Here is a 25,953-nt window from a genome sequence, read left to right on the forward strand (position 1 = left end):
TGCCGGTCCTGTGTGTAATGTTTTCTCTCAACAATAGAAGTCCTTTCTTCTGCTCCATCATCCCTCTCCCAACTTTTTCATTGAATACCTCACTGAACTAAAATCCTTAACACCAATGTATTAAAATATATCAAGCTGTGTCCTTACAATTTCTGCTTTGGAAGTCTTGTTTGAGAGATTCTTTCCCATCCTGAGATCGCATTATTTCCATATATTCCTTCTTTAAGTTTTTAGTTCTGCTTTCACAGTCAACCTTTAGTCCCTGTAGAGTTTACTTTTATGTGATATGCAGTGCAGATCTAACTTTATTTTTTCTGTATATTAATCTAGTTTTCCCACTATATCCTCCTAAAATATCCATCTGCTCTTCATTTTTTTTATTATTTTTTTTATTTTTTGACAGGCAGAGTGGACAGTGAGAGAGAGAGAGAGACAGAGAGAAAGGTCTTCCTTTGCCATTGGTTCACCCTCCAATGGTCGCCGCGCTGCGGCCGGCGCACCGCGCTGATCCAATGGCAGGAGCCAGGTGCTTCTCCTGGTCTCCCATGGGGTGCAGGGCCCAAGGACTTGGGCCATCCTCCACTGCACTCCTGGGCCACAGCAGAGAGCTGGCCTGGAAGAGGGGCAACCGGGACAGAATCCGGCACCCCGACCGGGACTAGAACCTGGTGTGCTGGCGCCGCAAGGCAGAGGATTAGCCTAGTGAGCCGCGACGCCGGCCCATCTGCTCTTCGTTGATATGTGGTGCCATCCTTCTCATATGCTACGTAGGATTTTAGATAGGTCGATCAATGTTTGTGACTAAATCTGCATTCTATGTGATTAATAGAGTTGAAATGGGTTTTTTATCTTTGTACCAGGATCATACAATTTATTACTTTGGCTTTGTAACAAGTTTAATATTACTAGGGGTGACTCCAAATCCCCTACTGCCTTTTCTCTCTTTAGACAATTTGTAAGCTATTTTACACTTTATACTTCACTGAAAACTCTAACCTCAGTATCAAATATTTTAGAAGATCCTGTTAGGTTTTTTCAACTAGTAGTGCTTTAAATGACCTGATTAACTCAATAGGAACTGAACTGAGATGTTTACAAATGTTGCCATTTCATCCATGAACTTGGTACAGCAGGTTTTCAGGGAACCTTTAGTGGAGTCTAGGTTTTGTGCAATCTTAATTAGATTAATTACTACATGCTTTACTTTTTTTGTTTCTAATGTGATTTAGTCCTTACTTTTATATTTTCTAAATAATTGTTGCAGATATAGAAAAATGCTGTTGGATTTTTAACTATTTTCTACTTTGTATTTAATTAGCATCAACTACTTTTTAAACAAGTGGTAACACAAGAGGAGAAAAGAACACAGAAGAAAATTTGCCTTCCCAAGGGGCTGGCGCTGTGGCTTAGGGGGTAAAGCCACCACCTCCAGTGCTGGTATCCCATATGGGCGCCAGTTTGAGTCTTTGCTGCTCCACTTCTGATCCAGCTCTCTGCTGTGGCCTCGGAAAGCAGTGGAAGATGGCCCAACTCCTTGGGCCCCTGTACTAGTGTGGGAAACCCTGAAGAAACTCCTGGTTCCTGGCTTTGGATCAGCGCAGCTCTGGCCATTGCGGCTATTTGGGGAGTGAACCAGCAGATGGAAGACCTCTCTCTCTCTCTCTCTCTCTCTCTCTCTCTCCCTCCCTCCCTCCCTCCCTACCTCTCTCTCTCTCTCTCTCTCTCTGTAGCTCAAATAAATAAATAAATAAATATTTTTTAAAAATTTGCCTTTCCAAAGAATAAGATCATTCCTCCCTCTAACACAGGAAGGACTGAAATAAAAAAGGTTAAAGATACAGAAAAATGTAGTGGATTAAGTGAAAGAAATTGAACAGTTCACTCCTCAATTGAATATGAAGAGTGTTCAAAAGGTTCATGGAGAGAGTCTTCTATGAAAAAGATTCACATGGATTTCAAAACTTTTTGCACCAAAATAAACTTATCCTTTAATTCCCTTTCCATGTGAACTTTCTGAAGTATCCCCATAATCCTCAGGAATTTAACCTCGTCCTTTGATGAGAAATAATAATTTCCTATTAGAAAATCCAGATCGGTCACCATGAACTACGGAGGGAAACAACCACCAGGAACTGAAGAACTAAACCTTTACAGAGGAGAATAAATTTAAGATCAGACTAAAATCTGAATAACATACTCCTTACCTACTTCCCCCTCTATAAAATGAGGAGGCTGTGCTTGATGACATCTGAGCTTCCTGCGGCCTGAAACCTCAAAAAAATGTTAGAAAATGAAGACATGTGGGAGGAAAAATAATTTTCAGTGTGAATTAATCTCTGCTGTTGACTTTCCTATTCTATCATTTTCCTTGGCAAAGTGACTTTGAAAACAATTATTCTTTAAGGGAACTCAGAGGAGTAATTTTAGTCTGTAACAATGTGCAGAGACAATTTGGGAAGGGACACTTTTGGAGAAGAATATTTTTACCACCATCATTTTGGCTCGAGATTGAACTGGCTCTTTCCTGGTCATCAGCCTTAACCCCCATTCTACTATTGACATTTTTCAACTGTGTCCACATAACTTAGTATCTTCTGGTTCGGGAAGAGAAGGAGAGAAGTGAAACTTCCAGAGTTGCATTACTAAAGGAAGCTCATCCTTTCAGAAACTTCACTGCCAGATTTTTACTGAGTTCCTCTTTTGAGGGCTAGGACAATCTTTTCTTTCCATACTCAAATAAGAATATATTGAAGCCAACAGGCAAAATGCTTCACCTGAGTGCCTTGCGTAATAAGCATGTTTCTTCACCATGCTGAGTCCCAGTCCTCCAGCTGCACTCCTCGTCCAGTCGCCTCACCAGCATTTCCACGGTACCTGAATACGAGACCAACATCATGATTTTCAAGACTGGCAAAGCTCCGAATCAAATGGTCATCTCTAACTACAGAAACACGGCTTACAGAGATGTGGAAATACAAGTAAATTCATAAGAACAGATACAAGGCTAGTGTTAATATTGAAATAAATTGAAAATAATATAAATGTCACATGTCAAAAATGAAGAATTACACTGGGTCATCGAAGAAGCATCAGCAACCATTTAAAAAGAACATGTTCATTGCTATAAGTGTGCATCTGTGGATGAGTAAAGGTCTCCAGGACAGAAGTGAGAAAAACAGTCTCTGTGACTGAGTGTGACAACCAGGATAGAAAAGTTGTATACAGCCTTGACCCATTCTTGTAGGATGAAGTACACACAAGCAGAGACATATACCTGAAGTGACATCAAAAATGTTAACAATTTTCTCCTCCAGGCAAGAAAGCAGGTAATTTGGGGTGCCCCTTTCTTCTGTATCCTTATATTTCCTAATTTTGTATCATAATTATGTTCTTGTAGTAAAGCCAAAGTCTTACAAGGGGAGAAAACGGGAGGGGGGAAGGCAAGTGAACACAGGAGAACTGGTCCTGGTCTTAGTCCGTCCAAAGTGCAAGAGCAGAAAAGTCCAAGCAAGTCACCAATTGTCCTTGAGCCTCAGTTTCCTTCCCTATAAACAGGAATAGCTGCCTTTCTGGAGCACAGAGCCTTTGTGAGGACTCAGACAGCCTCCCACAAACAGCCAGGAGAACCTGCAAATCCACTCTTCAGTGTAGGTTAACTCAACACAAGTGACTAGACACCCACACAAAGACTTGTATATTAATGTTCATAGCAGCAGTATCCTAACTAGGCAAAAACTAGAGATAACCCAAGTATCCATACAACATGCTACTTAGCAATAAAAAGGACAAACTACTTAAGCATGCAATAGATAAATCTCACAAACATTAAGGCAGATGGAAAATCTATAAAAGCCTGCATGCTGTAACATGCCATTTGCATGAAATTTGAAAACTATAATGACAGAATGCAGAACAATGGCTGTCCAAGATGGAGGGAGCAATGAGGACACAGGAACTAATTGGAGCCTGGAAACATTCTGTATCTTGAATGTGGTGGTCACACAACTGTGAGCACTTGTCGTTCTGATGTATGTCTGAAATGGGTGAATTTTCTGATGTGGAAATTATATCACAATATGACTATTGTTTAAACTATGCAACAGAACTTTTAAAAAAAACTATCAAAGTATGTGAAGATATACTGCAAAATATAAAGATCTATCAAAATGTAAGGTGTTGTTCTTGAATGAACTTGTTTTACAACAAAGCAAAATACAAAGAAATAACCTTAGAAACTACTCAGCTAATGAAAATTTCCTTTGATAAAAGGGGTCTGTCTGGGTATAAGCAAGGAGAATAAGGAATAAATTTTATCTGTTCCCCTGATTTCTTTTAGCTGTGTTGAATTCTACATAAAAGTTCAGGGGAAAATATATATCTGCTAAGTTATTTTAATACTGTTCCATACTGAATACTCAGTTGGAAATTATAGAAGAAAATTTTCCCAGCTTCCACCCCAAATCCTGCCATTAGTAACCTTGCAAAACATCCATCAGATGTTAAATATTTGGAAATGTTGCATTTCCAGCAACACTAGAGAAGCTGAGGCTGCAAATTGTCTGTTAGTAGCCTGGGGTTGCCTGCTAGTCAGCGGCAGAAGCAGACTCTGGAGCTCCGTCTCCTGGAGCCCTAATGCCCGGTCACCAGCCAGCCCTGTCCCAGAGAGAAAGCTGTCTGCAAAAGAAATGCACACCAAGAATCAATGAGAGGACAGGGGAGGATCAAGGAGGAGGAAGTGGTAAATGTGGGGGCCACCAAAGAAGGAAGCCTGGGAAGAAGTGGCAGGGGGCCAGACATCAGGTCCTCCTCTCACAGCTGCGGCCTGGCTGGCCTCTGGTACCCCTCATTGTGGACATGAGGGCAGGCTGACCACATGACGCTCTCCGGACTGTGTCTAGGGTGACTGTCCAGCGTGTCTCAGTCATGGGATGAGGGACTCATAACACGGCTCCCTGAACCTCTAGGTGGAAAATGAATCGTTAGAAACCCTACTTCTTTTTGTTTCTTTTTAAAAGATTTATTTGTACTTGAAAGGCAGAGTGAAACAAAGAGACAGAGAAATATCTTCAATCCACCGGTTCATTCCCTAATTGGCCACAACAGCCAGGACTGAGCCAGACCGAAGCCAGGAGTCAGAAACTCCATCCACGCCTCCCACATGGGTGGCCAGGCTGAAGCACTGGGCCGTCTTCCCAGGTTTCCCCAAGAGCACGCCCAGGAAGCTCACAGGAAACAGAGCATCCAGGACTGGAACCCTAGAACCGGCACTCTGACATGGAATGCTAGGTTAATACCCTCTGCCACACTGCTGGTGCCAACCCTACTTCTTACACGACTGTGCGTTTTGTTTCTAATGGGTCTTGTCAGGCCCTCTTCATAGTTTTTGGACAGCTAAGGTAAGAGAGCCCTGGAGTCCATCACCTCTGGCTTGACTTCTCCGTGCACTCCTTCTTCAGAGAGGGTGGGCTGGAGGAGCAGACGAACCTGCAGGAGGAAACTGCAGGACCTGGCTTCACCCAATCTTTATACTTCTGGGCATGCTTTTCAAAGATAATTTCCATCGGTTTCATATTAGTACTATGACAAAGTAGTGCATCATCATTACATAGCTCTCTTTTTTTTATTTCCTCCAAAGAGAAAAGGGCAAAAGCTTCTGATCCCACCACTAGCAGCGTGTTATGATGCTGATGCTGAACCTGTCATTCATAATCATGCATACTCATGTTTATGCTTTCTAACCAGCTTTTTCCATTTACTGCACCATGAACATGTAGCATATTCTTACATTTTTAATTTAAACCTTCTTCTATTGCATATTTTAATGTCTTCACGATTAGTGGCATACTCTATGAATATGTGATAATTTATTTAAATAAGTCTCCCTTACCAGATAGATTTCCCAGTGAAGGAATTTTTTGCTTTTAGGAACAACATGTTAATAACAGCACTTAAGAAGTACTTTTTCCAAAAATATCAAATCAAATCTAATCACATATTTAGCTCTAACTTTCACGATACAGGAAATGAAACCTTCTGAAGAGTACACAACATGGGACATTTTACAGAACTAGTCAGCTAGCATGTTCAGCAAGTTGCTGGCAAGCAGACAAGGAGGGTGGGTGTCACTGTTCTAAGTGAGAAAAAATACTAAAAACATCGTAAGAAAATGTAATGTATAGGTCTTGTTTGGATATTGATTTGGATTAATCAATTTTAAAAGAATACTTGGGGATGAGGAGGGGAAACAGTGGCATTCAAATATGGACTAGTATTGAAGAGCTGCCACTGGTTTTGTGAGGTGCAACAATGGCAATTACGTTGAAATGCATCCATACATGTTACATACAGCAGCACTTAAACAACAAATGGCCATCATCTTAGGAAGTCTCCTAGGGGCCAGCGCTGTGGGTTAGACGGCCTCCTGCAGTTCTGCCATTCCATATGGACACCAGTTCGAGACCCGGCTGCTCCACTTCCTATCCAGCTCTCGGCTATGGCCTGGGAAAGCAGTGGAAGATGGCCCAAATCCTTGGGCCCTTGCACTCATTTGGGAGACCCAGAAGTTCCTGGCTCCTGGCTTCGGACCCACACAGCTCCAGCCATTGCAGCCAATTGGGAAGTGGACCAGCAGATAGAAGAATGGAAGACTTTCTCTCTCTCGCTCTCTCTCGCTCTGCCTCTGCCTCTCTTTCTGTGCGTAACTCTGACTTTCAAATAAATAAATAAATCTTAAAAAAAGAAGTATCCTGGTCCCTAACAATGTCCAATATTTGCTTTAAAACTGCAGGGAAAATGAGTAAGAGAAGGACACTTAGTAACTGTTACTAAGCTTAAATCTGGCTAATTAAATCTAGATGATGGGCAAATATGGGCTCTTTTCAAGGCCTTCTACTTTATATATGCTTAAAAAATATTTTGGTTCCTTTGTACAGAAAATCTCAAACACAAAAGTCAATGCAATACTAAATGAACTCCCTTTGAGGATAGGCATTGTGGGACAGCAGGTTAAGCTATGGTCTGCAATGCCTGCCTCCCAATTTGGAGTGCCTGGTTTAACTCCCAACTACTCTGCTATTCCCATGCAGCTTCATATGAATGCGGCTGGGAGGCAGTGGATCATGGCCCAACTACTTGGGTTCCTGCCACCCACACAGGGGACCCGGATGGAATTCCTCGCTCATAACTTCAGCCTGGACCAACCCTGGCTGTTGATGACATTTGCGGAGTGGAACAGCCAATGAAAGATATCTGTCTCTCACTATCTCTTCATCATGCTGCCTTCCAAATAAGTAAATAAATTTTGAAATAGTGAACTTCCTTTACCCCATTACCAAAGCTCAGCTCTCATTAATACATGGTCAATGTTGCTTTCTCAATATGACCTCCCATTTCCTCACCTTCATATTATTCAGAACAAATTCTGCACTTCCTATCATTCATTCATAAATACTTTAGTATGTGTCTCTAAAGGATGAGAGGTATTTATTTATTTGACAGGTAGAATTATAGACAGTGAGAAAGACAGACAGAGAGAAAGGTCTTCCTTCCGTTGGTTCACCCCGCAAATGGCCTCAACAGGCAGAGCTATGCTGATCCGAAGCCAGGAGCCAGGTGCCTACTCTTGGTCTCCCATGTGGGTGTAGGGGCCCAAGCACTTGGGGAGAGGTCTTTTTTAACATAACCACAATATAATTATTATACTAAAATTTAGTGGTGAGTGTTTGACCTAGAAGTAAAAGTCTGTACCCCATACTGGAGTGCCTAGGTTCCAGTCTTGCCTTTGCTCCCAATTCCAGATTCCTGCTGATGTGCATGCACTCTGGGAGGCAGCTGGTGACAATTCAAGGAACTGGGTCCCTGCCACCCATTATGGAGGGAATTAGATTGAGTTCTCAGCTCCCAGGTTCAGGCTGGCCCAGCCCTGGCTGTTGCAGATATTTGGAAAGTGACTCTCTCTCTCTGTCTCGCTCTCTCTCCCCGCCCTCAACCCTTCTGTCTCTATGTCTGTCAAATAAAAATAAATATTTAAAAGTCATCCAACAATAACTCCTTAACAGAATCAAATGAGCAGTAAGTGCTTAAATTTTTCTATAGGCCTTGTAAACATTTTGAGTTTTGTGATTTGTCTACATCAAGAAAAAGTAAAATTAGAACACTGCAATATGAGTTTTTTAAAAAAATGTGTATTTTATTTACTTGAAAGTCAGAGTTACACAGAGAGAGAAGGAGAGGCAGAGGGAGAGAGAGAGGTCTTCCACCCACTGGTTCATTCCCCAGATGGCCCTAATGGCTGGAGCTGCGCCAATCTGAAACCAGGAGCCAGGAGCTTCTTCTGGATCTCTCAGAGGGATGCGGGGGTACAAGGACTTGGGACATCTTCCACTGCCTTCCCAGGCCATAGCAGAGAGCTGGATCAGAAGTGGAGCAGCCAGGACTTAAACTGGCACCCATATGGGATGCCAGCACTGCAGGCAGCGGCTTTGCCCACTACACCACAGCACCAGCCCTGCAATATGAGTTTCAAAGCTCTTTTCATCTAAGGATTCCTCACCATCTCTCTTTTCCTTTTCAATTTTTGTTGAAAAACCAAGTTAGCTGTCTCATAGGAATTCCCCTTGTCTAGATTTTGCTGATTATGTACCAACACTTAATTAACATGCTCCTCTTCCCCCTGTATTCCCACTAAACTGATCATAATTTACCACCCTGATAAAATTCATGTTTGGGTTTTTTTTGGCAGAACTGGGGACTTGACTTTTTATCAGGAAACAAATAATGTCTATTTGACTCCTTCTTGTGATATTAAGAATCATTGATGATTACTGGCTAGAATCATTAGAATTCTTGAAATATTCCATTATATAAAATATTGAAATAAATATAAAATATATAATATTTAAAATATAAAATATTTAAAATACAAAGATAAATATAAAATAAATTTAATGATAGGAAATGCAAATAGGAAAGAGGTAGCCTTGTATTCGCAAAATTAAAAATAACAGATCTATTGTTACTAGAAAAGAACAAGTTGAAAAACAGTATGTATAAAATATACTTATGGATGATTATTATGAACATGTGATTATGAACAAAGGAACATGAATGTATACAACAAATTCTTTACACAATGAGTGAGTGGAGTCATGGACAGATAATCAAGATAATCCTTGTTACTACACTGAAATAAAGACACAGACTTTATTTATACACAAATATACATTGCTCAGCAAGGACAGAAGGAGTTTCAAATTGCAACTTTCTGGAGCAGGTGGCTCCCACGCCCTTCTCACAGGAAGGTGAAAAGTGGGTAGGGTAATTGGGTCACAGCATTGATGCGCAGGAAGCTCACCAACAAGGGAGGAATGTGGCAGGAATAAGAGAGAGGGAGGAGGAAGAAGAGGAGGCCTTAGGGGAGGAAGAGGAGGAGGAAGGGAAGAAAGATGGCCATGAGGGAGGAAGAGATAGCTCCAGCAGCTTAGGAGGGACACTGGCCTCAGATCCTGTGATGTGTGACCTTGCCATACACCCCTGTGCCTTGGACTGTTCAGCGGGTCCTTCTCCAGAGGAAGAAGTTGCAGCAGGAAGAGGGGTCTGTGGGAGGACCCATGACCTGGCGCACATGTAGAAGGTTGAATCCTGGCTTCTTCATGGTACATAAGACACATGGCTCCCTATGGCCCCCACAGAGGGTCATGAGTAAGGGCCCTCCCACCGTGCACAAAATTCCAGAACAAGGTCCATACTTCCTTGACATCTTTGACCTCTGAAGCCTTAGCCTATCCCTCTACCACTTTGGCTATCAGCTCCTCTTCTGGAGTCTTTGGCATCAACAAGGTGCCTGCCAGTGGTAGGTGAGGTGGCTCCGAGTCAGGAGAGGTTTGGGGATGGCTAGAGGAGGGTTGAAAATATCTCCTTGGGTTCTTCTGGCCTCTGCTGGAGCCAAGCTGACTTGGTCAAGGCCCGGCTGAGTGGATACTGGTCTTGTTCTGGTGTGCCAGTACCCGAGTTTGATTGCTGAGCTGCAGCGCCAGCTGTTCCAACACAGAACTTTCCTAGTAGGGAACTAGAGGATCTTAAGCCGAGTGCTTGCAAACTCAGGGAGGAGGCAGGTACACAGTGGCATGCTGTTTTGTGGGTACACGGACACATTGAAGACTGCACCCACAGGGCAGTGGTTGGAGGTCATCAGCTCAGGCAAGAGGAAGGAGCTCTGGAAGGTGTCTGTGAAGAGTCCTGTCCCCCAGCACATAGTTAATCCAAGAAACTTTGATGAGATGACAGGCACTCCTGACCACTGAACAGCAGGTGAAAACCCACTCCTGCTTTTGTAGAAAGCAGCAGGAGCTAAAAATAAAAGATGCTCTATGGGACTTAGTCTGACACCCCCCAGGTTACCAAAGGACCATCCATCCATTTGTGTCCTGGGTCTTCTTCAAAGTGTTCCATGTTGATAGCATCCCAGTGGTCAATGGGGTGGCAGGCTGTATTCAGGTCACCCGGAATGATCACATGGCTGCCAGTGGCCAGCAGGGCTTATGCTCAGATCTGTAGCAAGCAGTAGAATTACATCTTAAAGGTCAATCACTCAGGCTTCCCAGGATCCACCTGGGGCAAAAAACACAGATTAGAAGCAAGGTCCTCTGGTTCATACTTCCCTCTGAAGTATGAACATTATGTTGTGTGAGGAGGGCCTAGCTTTCACTATTCAGAGCCCAGAGCTCCCCTTGAGTGAACGTATCCATGTTTCCATAGCAACCCACATCACCATTCCTAGTGGCAAATAGGCCACTCAGGACTTCTTCAGTAGCCACTGGGGTAGCACTGTGTGGACAGAAGGTGATTATGCCAGAATAGCCACTATGGTTCCCAATGAAGCTGAAATAAGAGGTATAGCCCTCAATGAGAGCCAGGGACTCTGTCAGCTCATCCCTGGTCATTTTGGTCTCTTGGAGACAAGCCATTTCCACAGCCAGCTCACCCAAAATGGATAACAAGGACACAGTGACACAGTTTGCTGGGTTCCTGATGTACATCCCCTTGTCGGGGGTTCCAGGTCCCATGGGTATTCCAGTTCACCATGTACAACATATTAGGAAACCAACAGGTTGGCCACCCTATGCCAAGGCACGGGTGGGCGACTTGCTGTTGGGGCGTAGACTGCTAACCACCTCCTATGCTGATGAGACAGATTTTTAAGTACTTACTCTATTTTTCCGTATTGTTTGCAACTTTTACAAGGAGAAATGTATTCATGTTTTAGTCAAGGAATTAAATCAATTAAAATAGCACTTAAGTAGAAAGAGTAATTGATCATTACCTTGAAAAGTATCTTCACTTCCAAATCTTTATGTGTAATCATGATGAGATTCCTTAAGAGAGTTGCTTAGAAGGAAAATAACTGGCTAACTTGGGGTGTCTGGGTGCATGCTGCACAACACTCCTCTACAAATCTTACTTACTCATGTTCCTACTAGTAGCAAGAATTTGCTCCACAAGATCTCCTGTGTCACTTTCCTTTGACTAAAGATCTTTTAAAATGTTAGCCCTGGACTTTTAACATGGAATAATCTCATTCCTCCCAGATCTTCCCTCCTGCACCTAAAATCCCTAGTGGAATGAGTTGTACGTTGACTTCATCCTATAGTACAAACGAAGCAGGCAGGCAGTCTACTGTCAAGCAGAAGGAAGTTATGGAAATCAGCGTCCCCTCGTGGAATTGTGCTGCTTGTGCTGATTCCCTGCCCAGTGGCAGCAGGCAGAGCTAATCATTAGCAATCAAATTCCCATGCAAAAGCAGCATCAGCAGTCCATCAGCAAACCAGCCCTCCACTCCCATCCAGCAGTAAGTTTTCATAAGGCACTATGAAGTGGGACTAGTCACCACCAAGTTTCACACCACCACCACCACCACCCCAAGTGTGTGGATATCTGAGTCTCCACTCTAATTTGCAGCAAAGACAGTAGGAAGCAGGATTAACACTCCTATCACTTTTTACCAACTTCACATGAGCAGGACCAATTCCTGGTGAGCTAAACTGCAACTCATCAAACAGCAGGATGTGCATAGAAGCAGAAGCAGTAGGAGTTACTGGATACTGTCTCTCTCCTCCATCCCCTGATATTAGCAGAGTCCAATGGCTGCTGAGCTTTCACATACACACTCAGTATTTACTATATTAGAGCAGGGACTAATCAGAACTTTGCTTCCCTCTAACATCTAACCCTTGGTGGCAGCAAGACGTTGCTGAGAACTGACCTTAATCCATGTGTAGAGGCAGTGCTACATGGTGCTCTACTGCCGCTGGAAATGGGAAAGTTGGGATCAAAAAAAAAGTTGGACTTCCATCCTCTTATCTAAAATGAGGCAGTGAGTGTCAAAATTCCACTTTCACCAGAGTGATGTTGGCAGAGCTCAGTGGAATGTGAGCCCACACAGCCACACAGTCCCATGCTGTGTTCCTCAATAAAGAGACTGCCTGCTAAGAAGCGAGGATTAAGTAGTATCCAGAGTCTTATAATCTGGTGCTGGTGTTGCAGCATGCAGGTTAAGATGCTGTCGGCAACACAGGCATCCCATACGACTACTGATTAGAATACCAGATACTCCATTTCCATTCCAGTTCCCCGTTAATGTTCCTGGGAAGTAAATGGAGTATGGACCAAGTACTTGGACTCTGCCACCCATGTAAAAGATCAGGATGCAGTTCCTGGTTCCTGATTTCAGCCTGGCCCAGCCCCAGGCATTGCAGCTATTCAGAGAGTGAACCAATGGATGGATTTCTGTCTCTCCTCTGACCCCCTGTAACTCTGCCTTTCAAATACATTTTAAAAAAATCTTATTTTAAGAAAATAATCTTAGAAAGGGTCAGCATTGTGGTATAGCAAGTTAAGCCACTGCTTGCAATGCCATCAGTCCATAAGGGCACTGGTTCAATTCCCCTCTGCTCCACCTCCAGTTTATATGGAGAGGCAAAAGATCTGGGATAGCCAACACAATATTGGAAGAGAAGAACAAAATCAGAGAACTGAAGCTATCAGACCTCAAGATTTACTACAAAAGCTGCAGTAATCAAGACAGTGTGGTACTGACAAAAGGATAGACAAATAGATCCATGGAGGAGACTAGAGAGCAGAATAGGCTCACACAGATGCACTCAAATGATTTCTGACAAAGGAACAAAGGCCATTCAATGGAGAAGGCTGGTCTTTTCAACAGATGGTGCTGGGACAACCAGAAATCCACCTCCTGCCAAAACAGGTCCCCTTAACAAACTTATACTTATCATAGAAATTAATACAAAATGGATGTATGGGCTTACATGTAAAATTCAGTATCCCCAAAGACCCAAAGGATAACATAGCAAAGAATCTAGATGACTTTCAGTTTAGCACTGAGTTTTCATGTATTACATTAAGATGTAATTCATGAAAGAAATAACTGATAAGTAGGGCTTCATTAAAATTAAAATCATTTGCTTGGTGAAAGACACATTCAAGAGAATGAAAAGACAAGTGACAGATTGAAAGAAATATTTACATAAAACATCTGTATTTCATATTGGTCTGTTATCTAAAACACACACACACACACACACACACACACAAACACCCTTAAAAGTCAACAATAGGGTCTGTTTTTGTTGTATATTTGATTAATCCACCATCTATGACAGTAGCATCCCCTATGAGTGTCAGAGTCCCAGATGCTTCTGATCTGATCCAGCTCTCTGCTAATGCACTGGGAAAGCTGAGAAAGATGGCCCAAATACTTGGGACTCTATCACCCCCATGGGAGACCTGAATAGAATTCCAGGCTCTGGGGTCTAAGCATGGGGCAGCCTCTTCTGATGTGGCCTTTTGGGGAGTAAACCAGCAGGTGGAAGAGGTTGGTTGTCTGTCTGTCTGTCTGTCTCTCTCTCTCTCTCTCTGTTTCTACCTCTCTCCCTTTCCCTTCCTCTTTCTTTTTGTATCTCCCCATCTCTCTGTGTTATTATGCCTTTCAAATAAATAGATAAATCTTTAAAAAAGAATCTTAGGAAATCCAAAGATGGCAGTATAGCAACAGGACGATCCAAGTTATGAGAGGCAAAATAGATAGTTAAAAAAGAGAGAAGATACATGCCAGAGATAGAGCCATGGGAAATTCTCGATGGGAGGCCAGGAGAGCAACAGAGACTAGGTAGGTCCACACCAAAGGAGCAAATAAGAAAGGAAAGCAGTGGAGCTTGAACCAGGGAGGTTGGAATTCAGAAATTTAATTATCAGGTTACTTAGAAGCAAAGAGAAGCATATTCACGATCTAAATGAAAAGTGTTCCCAAGAAACTGAGAAATTAAAGAGAAGTCAGAATGAAATACTAGAAATAAAGAATCCAGTAGATCAAATAAAAAATGCAGTGAAAAGCCTTAACAACAGAATAGGTGAGACAGAAGAAAGAATATAAGAATTAAAAAAAAAGAAAAAAAAGAAATTAGAAAACTAATAAACATGGTTGGATACCTATAAGATACTATCAAAGAACCCAACATACGGATCCTAGGATTATGTAAAGCATGGAAAGAGAGAAAGGATTAGAAGGCCTTCTTAATGAAATAATAACAGAAAACTTCCCCAATCTGGAGGAAGAAAGAGACATCCAAGTACAGGAAGTACACATAACTCCCAATAGACAAAACCAGAAAATATCTTCAACATGAAGATAAAGGAGAGAGGAGATGGAAATCAATAAAATTAGAGGTTAAAAAGGAAATCTAACAACAGACACCACAGAAGTAAAAAGAAACCTCAGAAATACTCAAAAGAGTTGACAGAAAAGAACTGGGAAACCACGTCCTGGCTGCTCCACTTCTGATCCAGCTCTCTGCTATGGCCTGGGAAAAGCAGTACAAGATGGCTCAAGTCCTTGGGCCCCTGAACTGACCTGGGCTCCTGGCTCCTGTCTTCAGATCAGCGGAGCTCCGGCCATTGCAGCCATCTAGGGAGTGAACCAACGGATGGAAGACCTCTCTCTCTCTGCCTCTCCTCTCTCTGTAACTCTTTCAGATAAATAAATATATATAAAAAATTTTGGGATATGTAAACTAAGGAATACCAGACAGCAGTAAATAATAATAATAATAATAGGCTGAAGCTGTAGCTCACTAGGCTAATCCTCCACCTGCGGCGCCAGTACCCAGGTTCTAGGCCCAGTTGGGGCACCAGATTCTGTCCCAGTTGCTCCTCTTCCAGTCCAGCTCTCTGCTGTGGCCCGGGAAGGCAGTGGAAGATGGCCCAGGTGCTTGGGCCCTGCACCTGCATGGGAGACCAGGAGGAGCACTTGGTTCCTAGCTTCAGATCAGCACAGCCTGCCAGCCATGGTGGCCATTTGAGGGGTGAACCAACGGAAAGAAGACCTTTCTCTCTGTCTCTCTCTCTCACTGTCTAACTCTGCCTGTCAAAATAATAATAATAATAATAATAATGAAATTGGGTCATTCGCAACAAAATGGATGAATCTGGAAAACATCACACTTAGTGAAATAAGCCAGTCCCAAAGGGACAAATATATAACCCTGATCTGTGAGAACTTATAGAATACCTAAAACTAAATCTGTAGAAGTGAAATTGACACTTTGAGAAGGGATGACTTCAGCTTCCGTTGTCTTGACTATCAAGGAACAGTTTAATTTTCTTTGGGTTTTTTTTTTTTTTTGCATCTTTTTTTTTCCCTTCATACTACTTGTTGAACTCTTTACTTAACATAGAGTTAATCATATGTGTATAAAGCCAATTGAAAATAGATATCAGTAAAAAATAACAGTAGGACTAAGAGAGGGAGGAGGAAGTTTGTAACTGTAAAGCTGTATAGTTCTGCATACATTCCTACAGACTTATTTCTAAAGGTACAGTTTAAAAGTTTGTCATGGGACTCTGAATCCCATTAAGCTTGGTGGTAAAAAGGCATCTTAATTGTTAAAGTAATCATATGAAGTGGTAAAGTTACATATAGATAGCATTGAGTGTTAAAGAGATCATATAAATAAGATCAAGGGTCTTGTACTAATAATAATAGAATTAAAAAGGAGAGAATGTTTCAACATGGGAAGCAGTCCAAACAGCAGACTCATAGAATGACAATCACTCTAACCAGCAGTCTGACCTCACAATCAGCCCTTAAGGCATTCCCATGTGGCTGAAAAGCCCATATGAGCATTTCAGGCATGGAAAGCCAAGACACCAAGGCAAAAATATGTCCTACATGAAGGATCTCTTTGAGTCAGACCCCACTGGAAACAAGAGGCTACAAAAGAAGGATGTACTTTTTTTCTGAAGGGAGGAGAGTAGTTCCACTTTGCTGATGGCCTTGTCTAAATACTGACTGAGATTGTGGATTCAAAAGGCTTCCATAGCCATGGAAGCTCATGTCAAGATCCTCGGGTGATCACTGATGTTATACATAAAAAGTGTTATTTGTTAAATTAACAACATCAGTCACTGTGCACTTTCTTCCATTGCAGGACATCTGTCCTCAATGAGTTGTTTTATGAGAATGAACTGTAAAAGTTGTCTTCAAACAGTGTGTGTGCAAGTGTGTGTGTGTGTGTGTATGCAAACTGTTGAAATCTTACTTAGTATAGAGTTGGTCTTCTGTTTATAAAGCTAATTGAAAATGAATCTTAATGGAGAATGGGACAGGGAATGGGAGAGAGAAGCAGGTAGGGTGGGAGTGGGAGTGGGATGGCAGCTATGGTGGGAATAATCACTATATTTCTAAAGTTGTACTTATAAAATTTGTACTCATTAAATGAAAGGTTTCTTTGGAGAGAAAGAAATTTATAATTTAATCTCCAAAATTTCTCCAAAGATATAACCCAACTTCACGCATCATACAAAGTATCAGGTCAGTCACAATATGAATGAGGAAGGATAATGAGCTGCAATGGAAAATAAGCCAACTCAGATACTGGAGTTTTCTGACATGGATTTTAAAATAGTTATCAAAATGCTGCAACAAGAATTCTCCTGAAGCAAATGAAAAAAACAGTAACTGTGGGCAAAGAAGTAAAGGTTATAAGAATAAACCAAATAGAAGCTATAGAAATAAAAAAATACAATAGCTGAAACAAAAGCTTGATGGACAGACTCAGTATTAGAATGGAGATTACAAAAGATAGAAAAGTTAACCTGAGGGACTGGCATTGTAGCATAGTGGGTAAAGCCTCTGTCTTTGATGCCAGCATCCCATATGGGTACCAATTCATTTCCCCACTTTTGATCCAGCTCCCTATTAATGGCCCGGGAAAAGCAGCAGAGGATAACCCAAGTGCTTGAGCCCCTTCTATTCACATGAGAGATTTGGAAGAAGCTGCTGGCTCCTGGCTTCAACTTGACCCAGAGCCTGTCATTGCAGCCATCTGGGGAGTGAACCATTGGATGGAAGATCTCTCCCTCTATATCTTCTCTCTGTAATCCTGACTTTCAAACAAATAAATATAAAAAAGAAGAAAAGTTAACAGGTTCAGATTCATAGAACTGACCCAATCTGAAAAATAAAGGGAAAATATAATATGCAAGAAAAATAATAGAATCTTAGTCACCTGAGGTAATGTGCATATTACTGGAGTTTCAGAGGATCAAAATAGTGTGGTTGGAATAATGGGAGAAAATAATGGCTAGAAACTTCTCAAATTACATAAAATACATAAACTTAAAGATCTGAGAAGCTTAGCAAATCTCAAGCACAGAAACAAAAATATTACTTCACATCTAAAATATCATAATGATATATCTGAAAATGAAAGATGAAGGTAAAATTCTTCAAAGCAGCAAGGAAGAAATATTGCATCATTTATAAGAACACATCAATTTGAATGACAACAGATTTCTCATCTGACACAATGGAGGCCAGGGGAAGTGGTACTAAATTTTTCAACTGATCAAAGAAAAGAACAATGAGACATGAATTTTACATCTGACAGAAATAGCACCAAATTGAAGGGAAAATAAAGATATTCTCAGATGAAGGAAAACTAAGAGGATTTGTTGACCTACATTAGAAGGATGCTTTAACAATGTCCTCAACCAATAAAGGATAAGTGAAGGAGCCTTAGAATATCAAAAAGGGAGAAAGAATATGATTTTTTAAATGGGCAAATGCAACAGATTTTACTCTATTTTAGGTTTTCTAAATAATTTTCATATTGTAATAAATTATACAATAATCTAAGGAGATCCTTAATATATATAAAGATATTTAAGATTTATATTATATTACATTACATTACATTATAAATGGTGAAGTGAGATTAGGTTCCAACACTTCACTGAATTTGTTAAAATACCAATTTCCGTAGACTATGATAAGCTATGTATCTATAAAGTAAAGCATAGAGGAAGCACTGAAAAAGCTATATAGGGATACACACCTAAACACTACAGATAGATCATTTATATAATGATATAAAGGGTAACTCCACTAAAATTCATAGTAATTCTGAATGTGTATGCACCAAACAACAGAGCCATAAAATTGGTGAAGAAAAAAAAAAGAGCTAAGAGAAACAGGATAACCCACAAATATTTCAAAACTTCAACATCCCTCTCTCAACAATTTAAACAACAACATGGAGGCCAGTTTTGTGATTTAGTCTCTAAAGCCACACCTGCAAAGCCAGCATCCACTAAAGGCAAAGATTTGTGTCCCAGCTGCTCCACTTCCAATCCAGCTACCTATTAATAGCCTGGAAAAGCAACAGAAGATGGCCCAAGTGCTTGTTGCCACCCATTTGAGACATCCACATGGAGTTCAGTACTTCTGACTTTGGCCTGGTGCATCCCGGCCATTGTAGTCATTTGGAAAGTAACCATCAGATAGTAGAGGATCTCTATTTCTCTATCTCTGTATCTCCCCTCTTGTAAGTCTCTTTCAAATAATAAATAAACCCTAAAACAAATGTACAAACAAAAAAATTAGCTCTGCTACTGGTTCCAGCTTCCCGCTACTATGCATCTTGGTGGCATCAGATGATTGCTCAAGCAGTTAGGTTCCCATCAAAATGTGGGAAATCTAGGTTGAGTTCTGGGCTCCCGGCTTTGGGCTGACCCAGCCTGGCTTTTACAGGTATTTGAGGAATGAACCACTGGACGAAATATATCTCTGGGTCTCTTCCTTTTAAATAAACAAAGCTGAATTATAATTAAAAATTCTCAACAATAGAAGAATTTAACAACACTCTTCAGTCAATGGGATCTAAGTGATATTTATAAAACCCATGTACATTGGCCGGCGCCATGGCTCACTAGGCTAATCCTCCACCTAGCGGTGCCGGCACACCGGGTTCTAGACCCGGTCGGGGCACCGGATTCTGTCCCCGTGGCCCCTCTTCCAGGCCAGCTCTCTGCTGTGGCCCCGGAGTGCAGTGGAGGATGGCCCAAGTGCTTCGGCCCTGCACCCCAAGGGAGGCCAGGAGAAGCACCTGGCTCCTGGCTTCGGATCAGCATGGTGCGCCGGCTGCAGCACGCTGGCCGCGGCGGCCATTGGAGGGTGAACCAACAGCAAAAGGAAGACCTTTCTCTCTGTCTCTCTCTCTCTCATTGTACACTCTGCCTGTCAAAAAAAAAAAAACATGTACATGGCCGGCGCCACGGCTCAATAGGCTAATCCTCCACCTGCGGCGCCAGCGCACTGGGTTCTAGTCCCAGTCAGGGCGCCAGATTCTGTCCTGGTTGCCCCTCTTCAAGGCCAGCTCTCTGCTGTGGCCCAGGAAGGCAGTGGAGGATGGCCCAAGTGCTTGGGCCCTGCACCCCATGGGAGACCAGGAGAGGCGCCTGGCTCCTGGCTTCAGATCAGCGCGGTACACCAGCCACAGCAGCCATTGGAGGGTGAACCAATGGTAAAGGAAGACCTTTCTCTCTGTCTCTCTCTCACTGTCCACTCTGCCTGTCAAAAAAAAAAATGTACAGAAGAATACACATTCAGTTACCATAGCACATGTACCAAAATAAACCATATAAGCTATAAAACAATCCTTAAATAATTAAATAAATTTAAACCATAGTGAATATATTCTCTGACTGAAATGGAATGAATCTAGCAACTAATGACAGAAAGATAACAGCAAAATCCCCAAACACTTGGAACCTAAACAATGTGGTTCTAAATAATCCATGGATCAAAAAGGAAATTTTTTAAATACTTTGAATTAAATGAAAATTATAACAAAACTTTTGATATACAAATAGTGAACTCATACATACTGAAATTAAAATACCATTAAAGTTTCTCAAAAAATGACATACTTAAATATAAGTCTAACAATCAATGTACAGCACTTGTATGATGAAAATTACAAAATGTCAAGGAAAGTAACTTCAAATAATATTTCAATAAATAGAGAGATATACTACATTCATAAATTGGAAAATTCAACATGGTAAAGATGTCAACTATCCATCAATGGACATACAGGTTAAATACAATTTAGATAAATTCCAGCAAAGTTTCTAGTATTACAGATAGAGTTATTTTGAAATTTGTAAGGAAAACCACAAGAACTAGAGTAACTGAAACAATTTTGGAATTGTTACATTAAGTACAACAATTAATGTAACAAAATGGGAAGGATGATTGTATTCAACTTTAAGACTTAGTAATGATAATAATAGTTTTAGCTAATAATAGCCATCAAGACTATGTAGTATCGGAAAACTGGTAGACATACCAATCAATGGACCGTAAAATAGAATCCAGAAGTAGACCCACACAAATATGTTTGACAAAGCTGCGAGCACAATTCAGTGAAAGAAAGATTTCCTCCAATAAATGGTAATGGAGCAGTCGGATACACCTAGGCAAAAAAGAACCTCAACCTAACTTCACATTCTATACAAAAAGGAGACTTCAAATGGGGCATGAACTTGTTGAGGGGAAGAAAACAAGAGGAAATCTGGATCTAGGGCCTAGCAAGGAACTGTCAGACTCAACACCAAAAGCACGATTCATAAAAGGAAAACAAAAGTGAGCCACATCAAAATTAAAAACTTTCTTCTATGAAGGAGTCTATGAAAAGTAAAAGATAAGATACAGCCTGCAAGGAAATAATCACAGCCACATATACAGCAAGAGACTAATATCTAGAATATATAAAGAACTCTCAAACTTTAACAGTAAAAAACAAAAGAAAAAGATGGAAGGAAGGAAGTCTAATTGGAGATGAACAAACAACTTGAAAGGAAACAGAAGATATAAAGATGGCAAGTAAGTACAAGAAAAGATGCTTAAAATTGTTAGCCATTAGGGAAGAGTAAATTAAAACTGCAATGAGGTAACACTACATACCTATCAGATTCATTAAAATTAAAATTAATGACATCAAATGCTGACAATTACCCAGAGACGCTGAATCATTTGTGTTTGCTGATGTGAATGTAAATGGTCCAACTATTGTGGAAAATAGTTTGGTGAATTCTCAAACTCCGACTCAAAAGTAGATTCAAAATTAACTGTTAAATAACAAAGCAAGCTACAGAACAATATGCACAATTCGATCCCATTTTAAAAAAAAAGTGCAAAATCAAATTCTGTTGTATAGGTATTGTGTTTTTATTTGGCTATAAAAAGATGTGGAAGAAACCACAGCTGATGAATAATGGTTACTGTCACAGAAAAAGGGAAATGGAGGAAAATGCTTTTTCCAGATGTGACTCAAGGCAGTCTCTACAGCAGCAGCGCCCAAGAGAACATTCTGTGATGATAAAAATGTCTCAACTGTGCTGTTCATGAGGGTAGCCACTAGCCATTTGTGGCTACTGAGGACTTGAGATGTGGCTTAATGCAACCGAGGGCTGAACTTTTACTTTTAAAGTTAATTTAAATTTTAGGCCGGCGCCACGGCTCACTAGGCTAATCCTCTGCCTTGTGGCGCTGGCACACCGGGTTCTAGTCCCGGTCGGGGTGCCGGATTCTGTCCCGGGGGCCCCTCTTCCAGGCCAGCTCTCTGCTGTGGCCCCGGAGTGCAGTGGAGGATGGCCCAGGTGCTTGGGCCCTGCACCCCATGGGAGACCAGAAGCACCTGGCTTCTGCCATCGGATCAGCGCGGTGCGCCGGCCGCAGAGCGCCAGCCACGGCGGCCATTGGAGGGTGAACCAACGGCAAAGGAAGACCTTTCTCTCTGTCTCTCTCTCTCTCACTGTCCACTCTGCCTGTCAAAAAGAAAAGTTAATTTAAATTTTAAAAATAGCCATATGTGGCTAGTGATTAACTTAATAGAATAGTAGAGCTCTAGAATCAATAGAGATGGATCCACACCCTATTTCTACCCCTTCTGAATTGCTTGATTGGGAGTACCTTGCTGGACTTCTTGATTTTTTTTTCCTCATCAATTGGGATAATGAATTTTCCATTAGTAAAGTCATTGTGTAATCTGTTGAAACATCAATAGTGAAAATTTTTATTTAACACTATGTGTTGTTTGAATTTTCACAATAAACAAGTATTTTTTCCATGATTTGTCTAAAATATATTTTTGAAAGCTAAATCTTCACTGGCTTTATAGGATCTTTTTTCCATGCATAGAAAAAAAAAATTCCAGCTTGAGCATGACTTCCCCCTTGAGCTGTTTATCAGCGAAGGCTGGCGTTGTTGAATTGCCAGGGTATAAACTCAGAAATAGCTAACTCGGGGGTTTCTAAGAGGACAGGCTGCTCTTCTTTTGCCCCTATTTTAAGGACTCTTCAGAGAGTTAGCCTGAGGCACCACTGGACCCTTGCCCTCCTAAAGCCTCCTCTCTTTCCCCACCCTTCCTCCCTTCCTGTCTCACAACCCTGAGATGTTGAAACTTTCGGAACTACCCCACCCACTGCCTTCATAGAGCTTAGACTCTAGTGGGACACAGAGAGAAGATAAATAACCAAATTGCATTTAATGATAAACCCTATGCATAAAAGGAAAGAACATAGTTTTAAAAACACATGAAACTGGTAGGAAAATTGATCAGGGAAGGTGTTTTTGCGAAAGTGACAGTGATGGTTAATCTTATGCTCACCTCAACTGGATCGCTGATGTCCAGACATTTGCTCAGATGTTTCTGAGAGCATCTGTGATTTTCCTGATGAGTTTAACATTTTAGTTGGTGAACTGGGTAAAGCAGGAGATAACCCCCACGTGAGTGGGCATCATCCAGTCTGTGAAGGCCTGAATAGAAGAGAAAGGCCAAGGCAGGCTGAATTAACTCTGCCTGAAGGTGTGAACTGTCACATCAATCTTCTTCCCCCTGGTTCTCAGGCCCTCGGCCTCTGCTTCATCAGTCCTCTGGCTCCCAGGCCTTCAAATCACTTCACCAGTTTTCCTGAGTCTTCAACTTAAAGACAGCATGGCCAAGGCTTCTCAGTTTCCATAATTGTGTAAGCCAAGACCATACAATAAATGTCCTCCTAGATAAATGAATCAATGGATAGATGATAGAAAAAAGAAAGAAAAACAGGAGGAAGGAAGAAAAGGAGGGAGGGAGGGAGGGAGGAAGGAAGGAAGGAAGGAAGGAAGGAAGGAAGGAAGGAAGGAAGGAAGGGTGGGTGGGTTTCCTATTGGTTCTATTGCTCCAAAGAATGCTAATATGGTAACATTTAAGTTAAGAGCTAAAATTAATGAAGTCAGCCATGAAACGAGCTGAAAGCCTGGCTGTTCTAGATGGAAGAAGCAGCCTGTGCAGGTGCACTAAGTGGGAAGAGTACTTGGACATTCTTAAAGGTGAAGAAGGCCAGAGCGACCACAGAGCACTAAGTGAGGGAAAATGGTTAGAATGGAATAACAACCAGACAAAAGCCAGAGGACACAGCCAGAGTCAGGAGGGCTTTTAGCTTAAGGGCTATGTCCATGTGTGTTATGTGATACAACTTGCTTTTTAAAGAGATCTCTTCTGTCAGAAGTGGAAGGATAATAGCCCTATATTTTATGAATCCCTTCCCTTGACTGTTATTAAAACTGGTTTAAGGGCTCTGTTTCACTTTGCTGCATGCCTAACAGGTCAAAATTTTGTGGCTTAAAACCACAGTGTCTTACCATTTCTCACATTTCTTTGTTGGCTGACCGGGTTCTTATTTGAGGTCACACTCCTGTGGTTTCAGTAACGGGCAGTCTGGGGCTGCAGTCTGCTGAAGGCTTCACTGGGCTGAGCCTCCAAAGTGTCTCCCTTCTGTGGCTGTCAGCTGCTGCTGGCTGTCAGCTGAAACTCAGCTGGCCTGTCAACCAGGGCATCTACCCAGCTTCCTCGTCTGGCATGGACTGCTTTCCCCATAGCTGGGTTCTGAGCAAGAGCAAGAAAAATAGAGAATCTCAAGAACAAGTGTTTCAAGAGGTCTTGGTGGAACCTGCCAAGCTTTTCATGACCTACCTTCAGAAAACACTGAAGGTCATCTCTATCATGTTCTACTGGTCAAGCATTACTAAGGCTAATGCAGACTCAAGGTGAGAGCAACTGGACTGTCAGCAAGGGGATATATCTTAATTATCTAATTCTGCTGGAAAACTCACTGTACCATGGATACTTTAGAGCACATATATTTATTATCACACAGTTTTTACAGCTCAAAATGCATTGGTCAGCTTTTTGTTATTACAAGGAAATTCCTAATATAAGCCACTTATGAAGAAAGGAGGCTTATTTTGGCTCACGGTTTGGAGTGGGCTCACTGTTTCAGTTGACTGGTGAGGTCCGAAGATAGCAATGGTACAGCATGTGCTAAGGAGAGCTGGGCTCAACTCTCAGGATTTTATAACCAAGCCTCTAGGAAGAATTATCTTCTGATCACGCACTTCCAGTGGTGTGAGAACATCCCACTAGGCTCACCTCCACACCATAATTGGAATTAAGTTTCCACCCTGTAAATGTCGTTAATTTCTAACTCTGGAAATCAACGGCATGCATGTATTTGGAAGCCATATCCTACTGAAACCCTAACAAAAGAATTTCACCATGGCTTGGCTGTGGCCTCTTCTTTAGGGTTCCTTAAAAGTGAGCAACCAAGATCTCACCCAGGCCTGGGGTCTCACCTGATGGCTCAACTGAGACAGGACATACTGCTCACTTACATGGCTGCAGGCAGAATTCAGGTCTTTGTGAGCTGTCGGGCCGAGCCCTCAGCTCCTCACAGTCTGGCATGCAGGGTTGGTGCTAGGTTCCTTGCCATGAGTCTCTCTATTTGATGGCTTTTTCATCAAAGTCAGAAAGCCAACATGGAGTCATCTAGAAGACAAAAGTTCCAAGCTCACGTGCTCATTAGAAGGAAATCATAAGGCTGGCTCATGCTCATGAGCAGTGAACTTCAAAAGGGTATGAATACCAGGTGTGTGGCTCCCTGGGAACATTGGAAGTCTGCCCATCCTTAACCTACAAAAGGGACTTTCTGCTAAAGACTATAAAGGAACTGACAGAGATTAGTATCTTCAGCATTTACAGGGTGCCAGATATGTATCTTACAGGCATCGGAGTAGACCCAAGAAATATGAGCTTAAGAAACAGGATCTGGCCCCACGTAGGCCACAGGTCAATAGTAAAGACAGACCTTTGAATCAAGAATGAAATACATGATCTGTGTAGAGTGACAAAGATGATGATAAGGAGAAGGCTTGAGAGGGTGAAGCCTGAGCAGGTGCTGAGAGGTGAGTGGGAGTTACTAAAGAGGCTGTACCAAGTCGTGGGACCAGCATGTGCAAAACAGCTAAAGTGAGAAAGCCTGGGGTACTTAGAGAATGACAGGCCACTTGCCAACAGGGAGGACTAGGGGCGGACAGTGGCCTGTGAAGAGTGCATTGAGGACATGTCAAGATGCGTGAATTTCATAGGTAATGAGGTAGAAGGCAGAGCCCTAAGTCAGAGAGAAGTATGACATGTTCTGCTTTTGCAACACGTCTCTACAGTACTTGTGCAGAGAATAAGCCAGAGAACAAGGATGAAGCAGAGGGACTGAGGAGGCCAC

At 41.8% G+C, this 25,953-nt stretch overlaps 1 long non-coding RNA gene and 1 pseudogene across 1 annotated transcript; both read right to left on the bottom strand.

Annotated features, from left to right (window-relative positions):
• Positions 1-1,780: 1,780 nt before the first annotated feature.
• Positions 1,781-25,232, bottom strand: LOC127490527 (uncharacterized). Its single transcript, XR_007918515.2, has 5 exons — positions 25,067-25,232; positions 24,038-24,281; positions 23,025-23,173; positions 22,328-22,403; positions 1,781-2,874 (listed from the first exon to the last, which is right to left on the bottom strand). It is a non-coding gene; the product is annotated as an uncharacterized lncRNA (long non-coding RNA).
• On the bottom strand, positions 9,911-11,091 carry LOC100349904 (DNA-(apurinic or apyrimidinic site) endonuclease 2 pseudogene; annotated as a pseudogene).
• Positions 25,233-25,953: the final 721 nt, after the last annotated feature.

The sequence above is a fragment of the Oryctolagus cuniculus genome, chromosome 6 (genome assembly GCF_964237555.1).
Source record: "Oryctolagus cuniculus chromosome 6, mOryCun1.1, whole genome shotgun sequence".
NCBI classification, from domain to species: Eukaryota; Metazoa; Chordata; class Mammalia; order Lagomorpha; family Leporidae; genus Oryctolagus; species Oryctolagus cuniculus.